Source organism: Cryptomeria japonica, unplaced genomic scaffold, assembly GCF_030272615.1.
Source record: "Cryptomeria japonica unplaced genomic scaffold, Sugi_1.0 HiC_scaffold_1226, whole genome shotgun sequence".
NCBI lineage: Eukaryota > Viridiplantae > Streptophyta > Pinopsida > Cupressales > Cupressaceae > Cryptomeria > Cryptomeria japonica.
This window is the reverse complement of record NW_026729785.1, coordinates 32,871-38,042: the sequence shown is the minus strand read 5'-3', so window position 1 is coordinate 38,042 and position 5,172 is coordinate 32,871. Positions and strand designations below refer to the sequence as shown.

General features: G+C 61.9%; 1 non-coding gene across 1 annotated transcript; it reads left to right on the top strand.

Annotated features, from left to right (window-relative positions):
• Positions 1–5,053: 5,053 nt before the first annotated feature.
• On the top strand, positions 5,054–5,172 carry LOC131873198 (5S ribosomal RNA). The gene has a single exon (XR_009371206.1). It is a non-coding gene; the product is annotated as a 5S ribosomal RNA (ribosomal RNA).

Below are 5,172 nucleotides of genomic sequence, written 5' to 3'. Positions count from 1 at the left end.
CGTTTTGAAAGATAGTGAAAAAAACGGAACGCGCGTGCCATCTTGAGCCCGCCCTGGTGCGCAGCCCAGGTAAGGTGCCCACCCTGGCAAAGGTGCGCACCCGGGCAATTAACCCTACTTCCGACTTCGTGCGCGCCAGGGTGGCAACCGGGCCTCGGAAGAGCCAATGCGAGAAACCCCACCAAACGCTCCGACAAAAAAAGAGGCGGCGCTCCAATAACCCCGCTTCGGAGCGCAGCCGGGGCAAACCCAGCCAAGGTGCCCACCCCGACGAAGGTGCACGCGAGGTGCGCACCCGGGGCAAACCGGGCTCCGACAACGTGCACGCAGCACCTTGGAGCACACTTCGAAGCACTCCCGGGTGCCCACCGGCGTTGCGCACCGTGGTGGGCAGCGAGGTGCGCACCTTTGATGCGCTGCCTTCACTAATTTCCAGAAAAAGGCAAAAAAAAATGAGATTTTAAAATTTCCGTTTTGAAAGATAGTGAAAAAAAAGGAACGCGGGTGCCATCTTGAGCCCGCCCTGGTGCGCAGCCCAGGCAAGGCATGCGCACCAAGGTGCCCACCCGAGGTGCACACCCGGGGCAAACCGGGCTCCGACTTCGTGCAGGCCGCACCTTGGAGCACACTTCGGAGCGCTCCTTGGTGCGCACCATGGTGCCCACCAGGGCGCGCAACCCAGCCAAGGTCTGCACACCAAGGTGCCCACCCCGGCGAAGGTGCACGCGAGGTGCGCACCCGGGGCAAACCGGGCTCCGACTTCGTGCACGCCATGGTGCCCACCGCGGCGAAGGTGCACGCGAGGTGCGCACCCGGGGCAAACCGGGCTCCGACTTCGTGCACGCCGCACCTTGGAGCACACTTCGGAGCGCTCCTTGGTGCGCACCATGGTGCCCACCAGGGCGCGCAACCCAGCCAAGGTGTGCGCACCAAGGTGCACGCGAGGTGCGCACCCGGGGCAAACCGGGGTCCGACTTCGTGCACGCCGCACCTTGGAGCACACATCGGAGCGCTCCCAGGTTCGCACCAGCGTTGCGCACCTTTGATGCGCTGCCTTCACTAATTTCCAGAAAAGGCAAAAAAAAACGAGATTTTAAAATTTCCGTTCTGAAAGATAGTGAAAAAAACGGAACGCGGGTGCCATCTTGAGCCCTTCCTGGTGCGCAGCCCAGGCAAGTTGTGCGCACCAAGGTGCCCACCCTGGCGGAGGTGCGCGCCCGGGGCAATCCGGGCTCCGACTTCGTGCACTGCATGGTGCCCACCAAGGCGCGCAACCCAGCCAAGGTGCCCACCGCAGCGAAGGTGCACGCGAGGTGCGCACCCGAGGTGCACACCCGGGGCAAACCGGGCTCCGACTTCGTGCACGCCGCACCTTGGAGCACACTTCAGAGCGCTCCTTGGTGCGCACCAGGGCGCGCAACCCAGCCGAGGTGCCCACCCCGGCGAAGGTGCACGCGAGGTGCGCACCCGGGGCAAACCGGGCTCCGACTTCGTGCACGCCATGGTGCCCACCGCGGCGAAGGTGCGCACCCGGGGCAAACCGGGCTCCGACTTCGTGCACGCCGCACCTTGGAGCACACTTCGGAGCGCTCCTTGGTGCGCACCATGGTGCCCACCAGGCCGCGCAACCCAGCCAAGGTGTGCGCACCAAGGTGCACGCGAGGTGCGCACCCGGGGCAAACCGGGGTCCGACTTCGTGCACGCCGCACCTTGGAGCACACATCGGGGCGCTCCCGGGTTCGCACCGGCGTTGCGCACCGTGGTGGGCACCTCGGAGCACACCAAGGTGGGCAGCGAGGTGCGCACCTTTGATGCGATGCCTTCACTAATTTCCATAAAAGGCAAAAAAAAAACGAGATTTTAAAATTTCCGTTTTGAAAGATAGTGAGAAAAAGGGAATGCTGGTGCCATCTTGAGCCCGCCCTGGTGCGCAGCCCAGCCAAGGTTTGCGCACCAAGGTGCCCACCCTGGCGAAGGTGCGCGCCCGGGCAATTAACCCAACTTCCAACTTCGCGCGCGCCAGGGTGGGAGCGCACCCAACAACCGGGCCTGGGAAGAGCCAATGCGAGAAACCCCACCAAACTCTCTGACAAAAAAAGAGGGGGCGCTCCAGTAACCCCGCTTCGGAGCGCACCCTGGGCAAACCCAGCCAAGGTGCCCACCCCGGCCAAGGTGCAGGCGAGGTGCGCACCCGGGGCAAACCGGGCTCCGACAACGTGCACGCCGCACCTTGGAGCACACTTCGTAGCGCTCCCGGGTGCGCACCTCAGAGCACACCAAGGTGGGCAGCGAGGTGCGCACCTTTGATGCGCTGCCTTCACTAATTTCCAGAAAAGGCAAAAAAAAAAGGAGATTTTAAAATTTCCGTTTTGAAAGATAGTGAAAAAAACGGAACGCGCGTGCCATCTTGAGCCCGCCCTGGTGCGCAGCCCAGGTAAGGTGCCACCCTGGCAAAGGTGCGCACCCGGGCAATTAACCCTACTTCCGACTTCGTGCGCGCCAGGGTGGCAACCGGGCCTCGGAAGAGCCAATGCGAGAAACCCCACCAAACGCTCCGACAAAAAAAGAGGCGGCGCTCCAATAACCCCGCTTCGGAGCGCAGCCGGGGCAAACCAAGCCAAGGTGCCCACCCCGACGAAGGTGCACGCGAGGTGCGCACCCGGGGCAAACCGGGCTCCGACAACGTGCACGCAGCACCTTGGAGCACACTTCGAAGCACTCCCGGGTGCCCACCGGCGTTGCGCACCGTGGTGGGCAGCGAGGTGCGCACCTTTGATGCGCTGCCTTCACTAATTTCCAGAAAAAGGCAAAAAAAAATGAGATTTTAAAATTTCCGTTTTGAAAGATAGTGAAAAAAAAGGAACGCGGGTGCCATCTTGAGCCCGCCCTGGTGCGCAGCCCAGGCAAGGCATGCGCACCAAGGTGCCCACCCGAGGTGCACACCCGGGGCAAACCGGGCTCCGACTTCGTGCAGGCCGCACCTTGGAGCACACTTCGGAGCGCTCCTTGGTGCGCACCATGGTGCCCACCAGGGCGCACCCGAGGCAAACCGGGCTCCGACTTCGTGCACGCCGCACCTTGGAGCACACATCGGAGCGCTCCCAGGTTCGCACCAGCGTTGCGCACCTTTGATGCGCTGCCTTCACTAATTTCCAGAAAAGGCAAAAAAAAACGATATTTTAAAATTTCCGTTCTGAAAGATAGTGAAAAAAACGGAACGCGGGTGCCATCTTGAGCCCTTCCTGATGCGCAGCCCAGGCAAGTTGTGCGCACCAAGGTGCCCACCCTGGCGGAGGTGCGCGCCCGGGGCAAACCGGGCTCCGACTTCGTGCACTGCATGGTGCCCACCAAGGCGCGCAACCCAGCCAAGGTGCCCACCGCAGCGAAGGTGCACGCGAGGTGCGCACCCGAGGTGCACACCCGGGGCAAACCGGGCTCCGACTTCGTGCACGCCGCACCTTGGAGCACACTTCAGAGCGCTCCTTGGTACGCACCAGGGCGCGCAACCCAGCCAAGGTGCTCACCCCGGCGAAGGTGCACGCGAGGTGCGCACCCGGGGCAAACCGGGCTCGGACTTCGTGCACGCCGCACCTTGGAGCACACATCGGAGCGCTCCCGGGTTCGCACCAGCATTGCGCACCTTTGATGCGCTGCCTTCACTAATTTCCAGAAAAGGCAAAAAAAAGAAAAAAATGAGATTTTAAAATTTCCGTTTTGAAAGATAGTGAAAAAAACGGAACGCGGGTGCCATCTTGAGCCCGCCCTGGTGTGCAGCCCAGGCAAGTTGTGCGCACCAAGGCACCCACCCTGGCCAAGGTGGGTCACGGGGTGGGTCCTAGGGTGGGTAACGGGGTGGGTACTAAGGTGCGTGCCAAGGTGGGTCATAGGGTGGGTGCCAAGGTGGGCACCAGGGTGGGTGTGCACCAACCCTAGCCAGGGTAGGTCACGGGGTGGTTGTCGGGGTGGGCGTCAAGGAGCCAAGGTGGGTGGCAAGTAGCCAAGTTGCGTGCCAAGGTGGGTGTCGGGGTGGGTGCCAAGGATCCAAGGTGGGTGCCAAGGAACCAAGGTGGGTGTCTGGGTGGGTGCCGAGGTGGGAGCCAGGGTGGGTCCCAAGGTGAGTGCAAAGGTGGGTGCCAGGGTCAAGGTGAGTGCCAATGTGGGTTCCAAGGTGCCAGGGTCAGGGTGAGTGCCAATGTGGGTTCAAAGGTGCTAAGTTGGGTGCGAGGTTGGGTGCGAGGGTGGGTGGGTGCCAAGGTGTGCTAGGTGGAAGCCCGGGTGGGTCGGCATCCCATGGGTGTCGAGTTGGGTGCCTGATGGGTGCTTCTTGTCAAGTTTTAGTCGTCGGGACTCATTTCGAGCCTTAGAGGTCGTTTCTTGTCCGGTTGCCCTGTCTTCGACCTGGGAACCCAATTTTGGTCCTCGGGTCCCATTTTTTTTTGTCTCGCATCCCACTTTTGGCCTGTGGCCTTTTCGGGGTCGATTCTCGTTTTGGGCATCAGAGCATGTTTCTTCTCCTAAAACCCAATATTTGTTTATTAAGTCTCGGAACACATTTTTGTTCTCGTGGACCCATCATGGGTCTTGGAACGCATTTGTGGTCCTTGGGTCCCATTTTGCATCCCGAAACTTGTGTTTTGGTGCTTGATCCCTATTTTGGGTGCCCACCTTGCACCAAGTGCGCACCCGGGGCAAACCGAGCGCCTTGGTGCACCGGGGCAAGATCGAGCGTGCACCCGAGGCGCCCCGAACATGCACCAAGGTGCACTCGGCCCACATGTGAGCGCAGGTCGTTGCGCCCGAGGTGGTGTGTGGGCACCGCGTTGCAGACGGGACACTGCACGCACACGACGCCCCCTACAGGTGCACGCACGTAGGCCGGGCCGGGTGCACACCCGACGCCCTAGCAAGGTGCGCGCACCCGGGCAGGGCTCACACTTGGCGAACGGGGCGCACTTCGCGAGGGAGGGTGTGCACCTCGACGGGGGTGGGTGGCCGGGGTGGATTCGCACGTGGGTCGCGGTTTGCTAAGTACACACTGCGACAAGCTCATAACGGGTGCGATCATACCAGCGTTAGTGCACCGGATCCCATCAGAACTCCGCAGTTAAGCGCGCTTGGGCCGGAGTAGTACTGGGATGGGTGACCTCCCGGGAAGTCCCGGTGTTGCACCCT